This window comes from Gossypium raimondii, chromosome 8 (genome assembly GCF_025698545.1).
Source record: "Gossypium raimondii isolate GPD5lz chromosome 8, ASM2569854v1, whole genome shotgun sequence".
NCBI lineage: Eukaryota > Viridiplantae > Streptophyta > Magnoliopsida > Malvales > Malvaceae > Gossypium > Gossypium raimondii.
This window is the reverse complement of record NC_068572.1, coordinates 46,401,211-46,418,275: the sequence shown is the minus strand read 5'-3', so window position 1 is coordinate 46,418,275 and position 17,065 is coordinate 46,401,211. Positions and strand designations below refer to the sequence as shown.

General features: G+C 32.4%; 1 non-coding gene across 1 annotated transcript; it reads right to left on the bottom strand.

Annotated features, from left to right (window-relative positions):
* Window positions 1–13,892: 13,892 nt before the first annotated feature.
* On the bottom strand, window positions 13,893–13,996 carry LOC128032160 (small nucleolar RNA R71). Its single transcript, XR_008188289.1, has one exon. It is a non-coding gene; the product is annotated as a small nucleolar RNA R71 (small nucleolar RNA).
* Window positions 13,997–17,065: the final 3,069 nt, after the last annotated feature.

Below are 17,065 nucleotides of genomic sequence, written 5' to 3'. Positions count from 1 at the left end.
ATCATATTGATAATGGGGTAGACGTGAGGGCAGTAATGGGATTATTTATTTCTGATTCAGGAGGAAACCATGGAAAGACAAGGAACCATTGTGAGTTCCATCACGAGAAGGGACACGAGACCCAAGAGAGTGTGAAATTCAAGGTCTTGATTCAGGGCATAATGGATGACAAGGAGATGAAGCTTTGTGAGGAAATTAAAGAGGAGAAAAATATGCACATAATGATAGGAAGTGTTCACATCAATGAAATATATGAGGACACAAATGAAAATGGACCTTGTTAGATATCCACTCTTATAAATCTGGAGTGTTCTAAGCAATTGGACTGCGAAAGAAATTCCTATAGTTTTTAGAGCTTATTTAGAGTAATGTTTAGAACATTTTTGTTGTTTTTAGCCTAAAAATGATAGAAATTCTTTTATGAAAAAGGCTCTTGTCTGAACGTCATTATTCTAATAAAATATATCTTTGCATTTATTTTTGAGCCAATATTTTTCATTCTTTTTGAATAATTATTCTTTCATTCTTTTGGATTTTCTTCCACAATCATTCATTCATTCATGATCATATTGTATAAATAATTATTCATAAATTCATATATTTCTTTGTAAAGTCTTTGGTATTTACAATGGGTCCTCGGATATCAATGACATGAGTGACATTACTACAGATTTCGAACCTTCTTTTGAGCGAGATATGTGTTTAGAGGGATCTCAGGACTTTGAAGATGACATAGATTGTAGCCTATTTTCGGACTTGTTAAGGATGGTAGAACAAGTCGAGAGACGAATCTTACCCTAAAAAGAATCATTGGGATACATGACTTCTCCTTATGTGGGGAATGAAGGTCATTTGGTCGATCTCGCCAAAAGATTCTGATGGTCATCGATTCATCTTTGTGGTCGTCAATTACTTTACAAAATGGGTGGAAGCTGCTTCATATGCCAATGTCACAAAGTCGACAGTTAGCAAATTCGTGAAAATCATATGTCAGTATGGAACGTCAAAAGGATCATATCTGATAATGTACTAAATTTGAACAACAGCACAATATCAAAAGTTTGCAGTCTGTTCACGATTAATGTCATATTGCCCCAAAAAAAAAACTCTGCCGGGGCAATACCTTTCTCTTGGGCCCATCGCGGTTTCGCCTATTGAAGACAAGATTCTTTCTCTGAGTTTTTGGATCCAATTCTGATTGAAGAGGAATGTTCAAAGTTATCCATCATGGTCAAATGCGCCAAAAGCAAATGATGCGAGCTTACAAAAAAAAAGGATCCGCCCTAGAGAACTCCTTGAAAGGAACCTGGTATTGAAGAAGATCCTTCCCATACAAAAAGAACTTTATCCCAAGTTGGGAAGGACCTTATGTTAAAGGCCTTATCTAAAAAAGCGTCGATCAGAAGGGATAACAAGGACATGCCTAATCCTATGAGTTCAGATTCAAAAAAAAAGTTTCAAAATCAAAATAAAAAAATGAAAGTGATAAAAAGAAAAAGAAAAAGGAAAAGAAAATGGAGAGGCCAAAGTGAAACCCGTAAAGGCCACCTTGAGACTAAAGGGGATTTGAGTTCAAAACCCGAAAAGGGCGGCTCAAATATTGATCAGAATGGGGCACGAGGTGATCAGAGCAACTCGAATTCTAACTAGATTGGGGCATGTGGTGATCTTGTTATACCTGAATTATCAGGAAAGGGTAGGCAACATCTTGAGGCATTGGTAGAGTACTGTGGATCTTCTAAACACATGTCAAACTCAGAATGGTCGCCAGAAAGTTTGTATAGAGAAGCTCAAGCTGTGATATCTGGGGCATCCAATTTTTATATTTGTTATTCTTGGAATACTTCATTCTTTTCCAAGATACACATTCCCAATCAATTTCTTTGCTATCCTTATTTACTATTTTTGATGATTTATTCCTTTCGAGCTATGCTCAGAAACAATTGTATTCTCATCCATTGTTATACCCTTTTTTGCAAGCATGTTGTATTGGAATAATGATTAATGGACTAATAAAACTTTCACAAGGGAAGTTTGGCATATTACTCTAGAAGTTTCTAAATAATATAGGAACCTGAAACATGACTATTGTTTAGAACACACCATGTTTAAAGGTTGGAAATCTGAAAAGGAAGAGGCTAAATTAGGACTTTCTCTTTGGATTTTGTTGTTAAAAACATTGATTGAACAAATGACATGATGATGGCAAAGCTTAAATAAACAAACAAGCAATGATCACCAGACAATAGGAAGAAGTTTCCTCAAAGAAGAAAGCCTTCATCTATGCATGAGCCTTTGGTACAATACCCTCGGAATGGTGTAAGGGACCAGAGAGATTTAGATCCTGTATCCTTCAATTATGATAGGAAAGGATCGAGAAAAAGCCATATATTTCTACCTTTGGGTTACAGTGGGAGAATGATGGTATAAATTTTGCGCCCCAATGGATTGAACTTCGAGGTTTACAGTGGGGGGCAACCTGACTAAATGTTTCTTCAGAAAAGCTAGCCAAGCAAGAAGGCATTGTAGCACATCAGTGTTGAAGCCTTAATAAACTTCGAACAATAACAACCTAAGTGGAATCATTCTCAAAAAAAAAAAAAAATAAATAAATAAATTAAAACATTACGCATTCGTGCAAACATCATTCACACATGTCTAGTTAGGAGCATTTGATTCATGCCACCCTAATCATTAGGTATAATTAGGTTCATTATATAGGTCATGTTCCCCACAGAGCAGATCAGTGAAGATAACAGATATTGCATTCCTGTACTGGCAGCGAAGTAGATCAAAGACACCAGCCTTGCCTCCCTGGGTTACAGCGGAGCAGGTTAAAAATAACAGATCTTGCCTTCCTGCACTGACAGCGAAGCAGATCGAAGTCACCAGCCTTGCCTCCCTGGGTTGCAGTGGAGCAGGCTAAAAATAGCAGATCTTGCCTTTCTGCACCGACAACGAAGCAGATCGAAGTCACCAGCCTTACCTCACTGGGTTGCAGCAGAGCAGGCTAAAATAGCAGATCTTTCCTTCCTGCACCGACAGCGAAGCAGATCGAAGTCACCAGCCTTCTATGATTTTCATAGTTTTTTTATACATATATATATACACATTTATATTTCATAATATTTATATGTTTGCCCATATTCTATGATTTTTATATGTTTATACATTTTTGTAATATATACGCATATATTTATACTCCATTCAAAGCTTATTATAAATATTTTCCACGTTTTTATATTATACTTATATATTTCATTTTTTGTAAATGCATGAATATATTTTATATGTATATATTTATATTTTCCTTGTTTTCATAAATGCATTATGTATTTTATATATATATAAGTTTTATAACCCAAAATTTTATGAGTAAATTATCTTTATGTCTTTTATTCTTCATAATTTCAAATGTATATATATTTTGTACCTTTTCTCTTTATATTTTTTGTTTATTTCCTTCATTTGCTTATTGATTTATGTTTTCATTTATATTCATTTGATATTTTACATGTCGTTGTTTATGTACATTAATTTCGTTTATTTCTATGCCATTGTTGTATTTATTATTACATTTTATATTTAATGTAGCATCACATCATTTTTTTTTTCGATTTTAAAATTTTCAAAATTGAGATAACACTCGTATTTAGGATTTTCAAGGAAATTGAGCCCTAACATATTGGGTTCCGATTTTCTTCGTTAAATCCAACGATCGAGGGTTGCTCATTAATAAAAAAAATATAAAATAAAAAGCTTGTTGTTGGGGAGTTAAATATGTTGTATCCTAACGTATTGGATGTGACGTATTAATTTCTCGAGACAAAGATTTTTTGAAAAAATAATAATAAAGGAAATATTTCAAGTTTGAGATTTTGAGGAATTGTGCCCTAACGTATTGAGCCGCGATTTTTTAAATCTTAAACAAATGAATATTTTTTTAAATTTTTATTACACGAGTTTTAGACTAATTCATTTTTGAGGAAATTAGAATGTTGTGCCCTAACGCATTGGGTGTGACATTTTCTTTCTCCGGAATGATAAGGGTCTTAATAAGTGACGTTTTTAAGTTTTTGCTAAGGATTATATTTTTCAAATTTTCGACATTAAGACACTAATTAATTAACTAGGTACCAATTTTGGGCGTTATGAGGGTGCTAATCCTTCCTCGTACGTAACTGACTCCCGGATCTATTTTTCTAAAACTCGTAGACCAAAGCCGTTTTTTTAGGTGATCCAATCACACCTTAATAAAAGATTGGTGGTGACTCCAATTTTCATCGACAACTAATTTTTGCTTTTTTTTTCCAAAAATAAAAGTTGGTTTCGACACTAAGGTTTGCCCCTGCCGCCGTTGAACCAAAATGGCAAAGGTGCACGTCATTGCCTTCCGTTAACTCCGCCACCTGCAAGAAAAGAGCAAAAAAAAAGGACAGAGGCAACGTGTAAGAATAGACGCAAAACAGTAGCAAAACAAAAATAAACAGTGTAATATTCGCTATAAAGGCCATGATAATAGATTGTAATTTTTACACGGAGAGCAATCAAAAAAACAATACAAAAAGATTCAAAAGGTATCCGTTTTATTCGTTGTTTATTTTCAAAAAAATATAAAAAAATACAACAAAAAAAAAAACCTTACCACTCTTGTTGCGCCGTCGCTGTGGTTGGGCAGATTCGTCGCCGTCGAGGAGAAACGACCCATCTCCGACGTGGAGGAGCCCTTGATTCCCTTGGGATTCGCTGGGGCTCTATCGGAGGAGAGGGCGTGAGAGGGACGCTCAGGGGGCTGAAGCTCCCTTTTCCTTTTTCTTTTGTTTTTTTTTTTAAAAATACAGAGGGAATCACCCTCTAATCTAGTCTTCCCTTTTTAAAAAAACAAAAAAAATATAGACTTTTTAAACTCCGGCCACCAGAGATGATAGTCACTGTCGCCGATGACCGGTGCCCATGGCGAAGGACCACTGTCCCAGTGGCAGGACGAAGGAGAGACGAGAGAAAAAAAAGAGAGAGAAAACTGTTTTTATTTTAAAAAACCATTTGAAATGATTTTTTTTTTAAACTTATATAGACTGAACAAAACAACGCCATTTTGAAGTGGCTCCAAACGCCCCAAAACAAAGTCGTTTCGAAGTGGGGCCCAACGACTTGACCCGAATAGTAAAAGGATCCATGCGTTTTCTTAAGAAAGGGTCTATTTATGCTTTCGGTCCTTCCACTTTTTAATGGCATTTCAATCCAGTCCTATTTCTTTTTTCTCTTTTTAATTTGTACCACGTAATTTTGGTTTTGTTTCATTTTGGTTCTTTTGAGAAACGGTGCGCATAAGGACTGGGGATATTTTCCTATTCAGTCCCTATCCTTTTTAACGCGTTACATTTTAATCCTTATTAGTCTATTTTTCTATTATTTACAATTTATACCCTCTAATTTAATTTAAATTTCAATTAAATCCTTTGTTTATTTAATTTCTACCTTTTTACAAACTGTTTTTATTTATTTATCTATTTTTTCTTTCTTTTTACACTTAAAAATTAGATTGTTTATACTCTTTTATTTGTGTATTTTTTATTATTGTCATTATCATTTTATTTTTATTTCTTTTCTCGTTATTTTATTATTTATTTTATTATTTTTCGACATTTTCATGTCATGTTTATTTATCCTTTTAATCATGCATTTTCTATTTCTATTTTTATTTTAATTTACCTTATTTATTTTATTATTATTGTAATCAGATTATTATTATTATTATTATTATTATTATTATTATTATTATTATTATTATGTTATTATTATAGTACTCCTTTATTTACTTATTATTTATCATTCTACCCACATGGCCATTTTGAATTATTTCATTTTCACTATATCATACATTAGTTCTAAGCATTTATCCATTTGTATATCATGTCCGAATAAGTTAAATGCATGTCGTTTTAAGTGTTACGTTTGTTTCTTCGCACGATGCATAAAAAAGAAAATTTTTAAACTGAGGAAAATGTTCATTATTTTTGGAATTAGAAGAGTCGTGTTCCTAACTTACAGAATATAACTTCTTTCTAAAACCGAAATAGTCGAATATCCATTTCAAAAATATAAAAACGAGATTTAAATATCGATTAATACGGTGATTATTATGGCTTTCGAAAACTAAAGGCGTCGTGTCCTAACTCACGGGGCATGATCCTTCTTCTCGATTAATTTGGAATAAAGTCTTTTCTATTAAAATATCTTAATACAAAGGGATCACATTTTAAATTCTCTTCAAATTTTTAATTTTCGACATTAAGACATCAAGTAATCAATTAGGAACCAATTTTGAGAGTAACGAGGGTGCTAATTCTTCTTCGTGCGTAATCGGCTTCCGAACTCATCTTTTGGATTTTTGTAGACCGAAAAACATTGTTTTAGTAAATCAAGCTTATTATTAAAATGATCAAATTACGAGGTGATCCGATCACACATCATGAAAAAAATTGGTAGCGACTCCCATTTTTCATTTTAAAATAAAAAGTCGATTTCAAAAAAAAAAAAAAAAGTTTCGACAATACTCAAGAGCCTTTCTAAATCTGTTGATGAACTTAAGATCCTTTCAGCATGACTACACTCTTCGGATGCTTGAGGTAGTTTGCTAGAGTTCTATTCTCTTATATTTGGGAATTCAATTCCAAGAATTTCAATCTTGCTAGTGATTCTATAGGTTTTGAGTGAACAAAGAAAAAGTAATTGATTCCGGGGAGTTTGCGAAGAGGCTTTGGAAATCTTGAATTATGTTTCACCATGCTTATGAGTTTGAGTTCATTGCATTTTCATGCATCAATTCCTTCATTTTCCACCTCAAACACGCATTCAAGTTTTTTAGCTGCAAGGCAGTTTAGAGAAATTTGCACGATCGTGTTTTTGGATTAAATCATCAAGGGAGGTCGAATTATCTGCTCGTGTTTTATGAAGCTTAAGGAGTCGAAGCTTTTCGAATGGCTGTGCAACCAGGGGAACCGAATGCTGCCTAGGGAATATATCAAGCTATAGTATTTCCATTCAACAAAAAGAAAAAAAATGTAAAAGATTTATGACTTGATTAAGGCACAAGGTATTGAAAATCTTATCATTTTTAACTGCGGTCTCTAGAGATTCGAAGCTTCGTTTAATGATATAGGATGACATAGGATCCATTACATAATCAGAGTAATGTTTAGGTGTTTTCCTCGGTGTTGTAGAATAATGCAATGCATCATGTTTTTAATGACATTGTTCAAGATTTGGACATGCCATACGACCACAAATGGGATTGGTCAAAGACAGGTGGCCATCTTTACCAGAGGCGGATGAACCCGAAACTCTTCGATACTTCTTGGCTTTTAATTGTTTCTTCTAGAAAATTCAATTATAAAGAAATAACCATGTATTTTCTTTTGAAAACTTTATCTTAATTCAACACGTTTAATTAATTAAGGGATAAATGAGGTGCTTCATTGCCTTTCAAAGTTCAAACTTTTTATATACGATTCTTAGTACACATATTTGATGAATAGCGTATTCATATTTTAACCCCTTCTCACCTATCATTCTTAACATTTTATAAATTATACATGTTTAAAGTAGGTCCGACCGTGTGGATAAAGTTTTCTTAAATTTGGGATAATTATGATCACTAAAATTTAAGAAAACAATATTTTTTATATAATTTGGGATAATCTTAATCACCGAAATTTGTATTAGATATTATTTTTACTTACTATTATACTTAGATATTGCGATTACTAAACTTTATTTTACCAATACTACATTGCCTTAGTTTATCAAATTAAACTAAAATGTTATTGAATTTATCATTAAAAATCATAAATCTTATAAAAATATCAAATTTAAAAAAACTTTGAGGGGCGAAACACAAATTTGTCTTTTCTAAACACTAATTATAATATTAAATTAAAAATTTTCAAAACTCAAAAGACTTGAAAAGAAATTTTACAAAATTTAGTGGGATCGTGGGCTGCGAGCCCCCCATTTAACATGAGGACGAAATTATATTTTATTAAGCATGTAATTCTTTTATAATTTATTTATTTTGATAAGGAGAAAGGATAAGAGTTTTTTTTTTTTTTGGTACAAAGCCTAGAGTTATTTATAACTTCACATCAACCTTTAAATATGAGGATAAAACGCGCATAAGCACATTCAGATCCGCATTCTCCTGCATGGATAATAATACTGATGCTAACCAACTTATAACTTAATCATTAAAAATAAAAATAAAAGTTGTCTTGATTAAATACAATAGACTTGTGGTTAAAACTAAAGATTTGATATTCAATTTTTTATAAACTAAATATTTGATATTCAATTTTTGCCACTCCAACTTTTGGATAAGAATTTAATAAAATAAAATAAAATAATACAAGCTTTATTTTGAAAACGAATAATATGTCTTGATCTGAATGGAGTTGCGGTTAAAACTTTTATCAAACACCTGCTTGGTACAAATTCAAACTATGTTACCCCATTCCCTATGTCTATTATTGTACACAAAAAAGTAATAATATAATTTTTTGTCCCTAAACTTGGCAACTAGGTCCTTTAGTACTTGTACTTTTTTTTTGTCACTTTGCTACTTCAACTTGATAACTAGGTCAATTTTGGTCCTTGAACATGAAAAACATAAAAGTTTGATGATTTGACACTCTAAAATTATGTTGCGTCATCACTTGAAAATTTAAAAATGCATATAAATTTTAAGGTGATAATGTGATACAAACTCAGAGTGTCACATCCGAATTGATGGTTGAACCAATCAAGGCTATGATTTCTAATTCAATCAGTTTGATAACTAGACCAACAATAATGAATTAATTAATTAAAATTTCATAAAAATCTAAAAAATTTAAAAAAATTTATTAAACTCATTCAACATGTTCAATTGTCAATTCTTGTTTCAGTTTTCAAATTTTACCAACTTCAAGTAGTTTCTGACTCAATTGGTTCAACCCCTTTGTTCAAATTGTTATACCGACGACTTTCGGTCCAATCAGTCTGATCGACTAATTAGATCTTATTCCTGTAACATTGGTCACATCATCAAATCTTAATAGAATCCAAGTTCAAGGGTCAAAATAAATCTAATTACTAAATTTAGGTACCAAAATGAACTTAAGTACCTAGTTTAAGATCGAATGTTATATTACCCTTTTTAAAAATTTTAAAATTACCCGACTTCATTTTTTAGTATCCTAACTTATTAATTAATGACTAAGCATTTGATAAAAGCTCTAAATATAGTAAATACATTAATAAATGAATGTTCATACAACTTCCATAACCTATCAATAATTTATTTTTTGTAACATTTAAAGAATTTATAGGGTACTTTAATTCTTTTATTTATATTTTTGTAACATATAGTAATTGCGGCTTTATAAATAAAAATCTTATATAGCCACGAGAGTTAGGTGAGATGGTAATAATCTCTCCTATATTAACCAGTGGTCGAGGGTTCGATCCTCGCCTTGGATATTGGAGTAGCTTTAAAACTCGTGGCCAGCATCTATCTTCTTAATGTTCCTACAAAATGCGAAAGATTAATTACTGGGCTCGCTCTGGTAGATGTTGAGAAATAAAAAAAAATCATATACCTCATCCTCTTTACTATTCGACAAAATACAAATTCTAAATTGAAAATTAAGAGTGTATTTATTTTACTGAAAATCATTCATAGATTTTTTTATATTTTATTTATATTTGCTTTATGGAAGATAATTTGATAAACGAAAAATGATTTACAAGTTAGTAAAAATAAGTTTAATTTACCCTTTTAGATATGATAATAAATTTTTGAGTTCATAAGATTATATAATGACACGTAATTATAAGTTAATTAGCATATATATATATATATTTATATGGTCCAAGTGAGAGATTGTTCGATAATATGGGCATCACATATATAATAAGAATAATTATATGTTATTATTTACTACCACGAAAGATTAGCTCAAATTAAAAATAATCTAATTTGGTTAATACTTATTACTTTAGTTATTAAATAAAGTATAGGTGAAACATATATAGATATTCTAGAAAATAATTTTTTATTAATGATGAGCTGATTAAAATTAATATTAATGTGTAAAATTATAAAGTAGGGTTATGATCACCTAACCTTTTTGACAAGAGAAATACATATTCTTTAAAATACTTATGTGTTAATGGTTATGTAGAGATAATGATCAGCTAAGCAAAGTGTGTCTGAGCAAAATTGAGGTTATTGAATAAGCTTTGCAAGAACAAGGGAAGGATATAAATATCCCCAAATCTTATGGTGATGGTTCTGACCCTGGTCAAAAAGACTAATCTCTTACCCATGACAATGATAGAGAGAACCAAATACAAGATCCTGGCAAGATTTGTAACATATTTCTGTAAACCTCAAGCCAGCGAATTGGTCTGCACGGCCCAAGGAGTTCGGTTGAAGATTGGATTTGACACAGATATTTGCTTCCTTTGGATCATGGTGATGTGATTCAAATTAATGGTAAAAATAATAATTTGGATTAAAACATAATTATAATGATATGGTGAGAATAGAAATGATCAGTAACATTTAACGACTTTAGAATCAATTGAATATATGTATATACAATAAATTATTTTCTTGACCATTAAAGCTTTTGTAGGACATTCATTTGATATGAGATCAAATCGTATGATTTCTTTCTCATCTTAAATTTAAATTAAATTAAATAATAAAATGTAAATTAAAATTATATGGGTCTTTAAAGTATAATTAAAATTATTAATATTATATTAATATTAAAATTTAGGGTTAAATCTCAAAACTACACATTAAATTTGATCTAATGTGCAATTTGGTATATGAACTTTAAGTTGATGCAATTATACATATGAAACCTTGATTATGGTTCAAATGTATACACGAAACTTTAATTTTGATTCAACTGTACACATTTAAAGAAATAAATACATCAATTTATTTATATATTAAATAAATATAATAATTTGTGTATGCAATATGTAAACATAAAATGATTTTATAAAGATAATTGTGCAAGTGATTTTGTGAAAATTGAGTCAAATGAAAATCTTATGTATAAAAATGCACAAAAGCATGGTTCATGTATTGTTTCTCGAAATGAGAATTTTCTCTCAAAATGAGAGTTGTTCTTCTCTTACTGAGTGAGTTGATTGAGTCTAATCTCAGATAGGTTTTATTGTTTTGAGTCTTCATTTTGCGTCTTTAGGTATTCTTGATTTGGGTATTTTATTTTCCTTTAGGTCTTTTGTTTATTAAGTCTTGAATTTTGTGAGTTTGCTTTTGTTACCTAAGTTTTTATTCATATTTTCTTGATTGATTTCCATTTATTTGCAAAAGGTAAGAAATTCCTTATTCGATATTAACTTTCAATTTCTATTAAGGCAAATCTTATTTTTCTGGGGGGTTGTTCTAGTATAAATGATTTAAAGATTTTTTTAAAGGAAAGTGACGATCAGAGTCTTACTTTGACAAGATTCATGGTGGTGGGGAAAATTAAGTTTGATAGGGTGCTTAATCGTAAGGCGATTTTGAGTATTCTTCAAGGGATTTGGCAAGGTGATAAGGTGTTGAGTGTCAGGGAGATTGGTATCAACATATTTATTGTTACTTTTGCCACAGAGTTAGGGACGAATCAAGCTATGATGGATAGTTCATGGTCAGTGATCTGTCGCAATCCGTTGTAGTATATTAAACTACTTTCTGTACTTAATGAGCTCGTAGGAAAGTAATTTAGTTATGTTTTTGTTAAGTTTTTAGTTTTAATATGGAGGTAATAAAAATAGAAATTTGAGTGATTTATATGACCTTGGGGGCCAAAGTAGGACTAAAGGTAAACTAATATGTTCGATGAGTGTGCAGGACAACATTTGGAAGCACAAAGACAGTGGATTGCTCCCGATGTTGCAACACAGAGCTTGGATGCCGCAACACAACAAACAGAGTACCAAAATGAGCAATTTGCCTTTGGTGTTGTGACACAACCTTGAAGATATGCCCTAGCTAGTAAACTGTCTTCAGCGTCGCGACACAGGCTAGAAGGTGTCGCTACACCGACGTGACGAGATCACTTAATGAGCCAAGGGTATTTCCATCTGTACAATGAACTTTAACACAAAATAGTTAGCCAAATTAGGTCAAGGATCAGCGACCAACCCTAGGCCTATAAATAGAATTGTTCTAAACACTTTATGGATAACTTTTTACTTACTTTGATTTTCACTTTCAATTGTAACTTAGACTTCTTTTCAGTTGTAGTTTTTATTTTAGTTTTCTAGTTCGTTCTTCGCGAGGATCGAATTGTAGATCAGTCAACTCTTTGATAGATTACCGTTCGTGCATTTATAAATATATCGAGATTTTCATTATCTATGTTCTTGGTTTATTTGTAATTTTTATCTTTTTAATCAATTACATTGTATGTGTTAAATCCACGAGGAACTAATCCGGGAAGGGAGATTAACGAGTGGATGTGAGATTAATCAACATCTGTGTAGGGTTTCTTAGCGGATCAGCTGGTTAGGATAGGAAGAACTTTAAATCCTAGGCTTGACGACCTTAGGAAGTCATATACGTCGGAATGAACCCGAAATTGGTATTGCCTATCCATGAAAACCTTACTCCAATCCAGTCTGGACTGTGAGATTGAGAGATAAGTAGTTCTTGTCGACTTATTAGGCTAGTGAAAGGCCGAGAGGCCCAGCTAGGTTAATGACTAGTTGATTGGATAGAATCCGAAATAGGAGTTAATTATGAACATAGAAAGGATTTAGTCTTCTATAATTTCATATGATAAAATCTACAATTTGTCTTCATTATTGTTTTTATTATTTTTATAAGATAACTTTTTCTCATCACATTAGGATCAATCGTAATATAATTTAATTAGAGTACTAACTAGAACCGTTAGCGTATAAGTTAATCTTAGTTTAGTCTCGCCTCCCTTAGGTACGATCCTCAGAGTACTGTAATACTTCGTTATAAAAACTATATTACAACCTAACCCTTATACTTGCGAACACAACCTTAATTCATATAATTAGTTCTAGTATTCTTACTTCCGACGTTGGTACGTCGGGACACAGTCAAGTTGTTGGCGTCGTTGTGAAGAGGCAACGCCACTGAGTTAATTTTAAATTTTGTACTCAATAGGATAGTTAGGAAAATTTTAAATTATAGATACGATTTGTATTTTCTTTTTATTTTAATTAAGTTAATTTACGAATATTTTCTTTTCGTTGTGGATTTCAGTGTATGACTCAGAGTAGGAGCACAGTTATAGAGCCAACCACTAATCCAAAAAGACACATTCGCAGAAATTGTTGACGTTAACAACAACAGTAGATGCAAAAAAACCCGCCTACTATGGTTGATCCTCCACGAGATAATCTATTTTTGACGATCCGTTTTTACTAGACTTAACACCACCACCACCACCACAATTGCCAATAGAGCCACCAATGGCTCGAGAAGAATACACTTTGAGAGACTATGTGCTACCGAATCTGAATGCGGTACAAGGCAATATTACGAGGCTAGCAATTACATCGAACAATTTTGAAATAAAGTCAACAATAATCCATATGATTCAGAACAATCTGCAATTCAGAGAAATTATGGCGGAGGACCCAAATAGGCACTTAAAACAGTTTCTCCAACTTTGTGATACTTTGAAATTTATTGGGGTCACTGACGACACTATTTATCTTCGGTTGTTCCCATTCTCCTTAATATATAACGCTTTCTCTTGGTTAGACTCACATGCACCAGAATCCATCATGACATGGAATGAACTTGAAAATTTTTTTTGTACAAGTTCTTTCCTACCAGTAAGAGGGTCCAACTGAAAAGAGAGATCATAAATTTCAAGCAGATGAAAGGAGAGAGTTTTCATAAAGCTTGGGAGCGATTGAATTCGCTGATAAGATGCCCTCACCATGGTCTACTTGAATGGCTACGGTTGCAAATGTTCTACAACGGCATGGAAGCACACTTGAGATCAAAACTCAATGGAGCTGTAGGAGGAGCCTTGATGAATCGTACATATGAAGACGTCTATCAATTGATAAAGAACATGGCTATAAATCCTTGCTAGTGATCGAACGAGCGATTCACTTACAGTTCGAGACCATCCACGACCAAAGCTGTCTATAAAGAGGATAAGTATCAACAGATTTTGGACAAGCTCAACTGATTAAAATCTACATCCAATAGGCCTATGATGCACGAAGTAGTTAGAACAATCGACCAGTACCCTAAGAACCAAGCCAAAGATGTGAACTACATTGGGAATAGGGACAGCAATCTCTATTCGAACACTTATAATCACAGTTGGAGAGACCACCAAAACCTAAAATGGAGCAACAATCAAGAAGGAGGTAATAGATCCAACCAAAAATAGACAAATTATTACTTACCAACCTCATTATTTGCGGAAAACTTAGGAAATGGCCAACACCAACCACCATACTGTTTATGGTCAAAGGTTGGATAAATCGAGAGAGAGATGCAATCAATGTGGACTGAGGTGAGACAAGTACAGTCTGAATGTACCCAAATGAGAACCACATTGGCTAAACTTGAAGATCAAATGAGTCAATTGAATAGCATGATGGGAGACATCAAAAGGTAAATTATTATAGACATCCCGAGTAATATTAAAAATAATCATCGGAGAAACGGGAAGGAGCAAGTGAAAGCCATAGCGCTTTGTTCGAGTAAAGTACTAAGTAGCCCTAATAACCTTACTCTGGAGGAGGATGAAGAAGATGTTGGTCATCCTTAAGAAGAAACCCCTCAAGGAGATGATGTCGAAGTAGAACCAGAAATGGTAGTCGAGCTGGTAGCTAAGCCGGAAGTTGAGCAGAATATAGAACTTGTCTTCACAAAGATACCATTCCCCTCACAGTCAAAGGAAAAGTGAAAAAGGGATGAAGTGGAATTTGCAAGTTTTCTAAACTTATTTAAATCGCTTAATGTTAATTTGCCTTTCATTGAATTAATAGAGAAAATTCCAAAATACGTAAAGTACCTAAAAATAATAATGACTAGGTGTAGGAAACTTAAAAATGGGGACAAAATTAATATAAATGCATCATGTAGTGCGATAATAACCAAGTAGATACCCCCAAAATTAAAAGACCCGAAGAGTTTCACAATTCTGATAGAGATAGGGGACTTACACTTTAGTAAGGCCTTATGTGACTTAGGAACTAGTATTAATTTAATGTCATTATCAATATATAAGAACTCGAGTTAGGGGAGCTAAAAAATACACATATCACACTATAGCTAGCTGACAAGTCTTCAGTACAACCGAAAGTGGTGCTTGAAAATGTGTTGGTAAAACTGCGAAATTTTATCATCCCTATTAATTTTGTGATTTTAGACTTAGAGGAAGACTGTGAGATCCCCATTTTGTTAGTGAGACTTTTTCTAGTCACATCTAGGTCCACCATTGATTTAGAAAATAACGAACTAATCATGAAAATTAAAGGTGAGGTTGAAGTATTCAAATGTGGTTACCTACAAAATGAAGGATGTAAGGAAAATTTAGAGAATGCATGTTATGAAATATATGTAAATTTCCCTAACGACCTTGAATAGGGAAAGGTGTATTTTTTTATTAATGCAGGTCGAAAAAATAATTCAGAGAGCGAGATAAACAAAGCATGGTGGAGTGGCATGATGGACGTTGGACCAATTCAGACAAATAGCTGAGAGATAGAACATCCACGTACAAGCTTACGGAGCTGACGGATGAATCCGTCAGCCACACATGACAAATCAATAAACAATATTCTAATTGTGTTGTAATTTATTGTAAATTTAATATTTGATCAACTTAAATATTAGTAATTAAATAAGAATAGGTAGCCTAGGGCTTAATTTTATTGAAATTATTCAGAAATAGGGTAAGGATGTACCCAACACCTTGAAAATCAATAAATCAGTCTGAAAACAAAGCCGGTGTCACAACACCGACCACAAACTCGAGAAACTGATAAATCCATATTTTAAACGAGCTTAATTTTTTTCTCAAACCCATTTTTTAGACCTAATATTTTTTCCCAATCTTTCTCAAATTTCAGGTGAGCTTTGAGTTTAAACGAGTACCTGACTCATGAAATAGGTGCAATGTTACATTTAGAGGCTCGTACATATATACCTCACATGTTGCTTATTAGCACTGCTTATATGTTTTTGAAACATCGGTTACTTATCAATTTTGGCAAGTTATATATATATTTATATATTGGTTGACAATGCCCCAATTTATATATACTATATATGTTCTAGCAATAATTAATATTTCCCCAATTGCACTAATAGTCCCTGGCCCACTATTAATGTGAGCATTAAGGTTATCGAAATTTATTTTACTATTCTCTCCAATTTGTCTTATAGGGCACGCATAGCCACAATTCACATGCCTCGTAAGTACTTACTTAAGCTTTTCCGGGCATCAAGCCACCCAACTCTTAATCTTTTCAAGTCATGTAATTTTCTACTTATTTATCCATTTTGAAGCATGAAGCTAGGGATCTCTTTATATTTTCAGGTCTTCACCTTCTTAAGTTGCGCACCTTTTTTAGTCACTTTTATTTCAAGATTTTAACATTCTTACATATAATTTCACATTTCACCTTTTCAGCTCTTAAAAAAAATTTAGTACCACTTTTTGCATTCATACTTTATCTTCAAAGTTACGCGCTGTGTGTTCATACTTTACTCTCAAGGTTCGCAAGTTCAATACAACATGCCTTCATTCACAAACAGTGTATTAAGAATAATATCAACTTTATTTTCGCAAGTGATCTTTGTGATATAGTTTACCTTTTCAACTTTTATAAAAAGAAATGTGTAATTTTTTTTTCTAACCAAAAGACCTCGCCTACAACACAACGGCTATGCCTATACCTTTTTAATTATATATATTTATATATTGGTTGACAATGCCCCAATTTATATATATTATATATGTGCTAGCAATAGCTAATATTTCCCCAATTG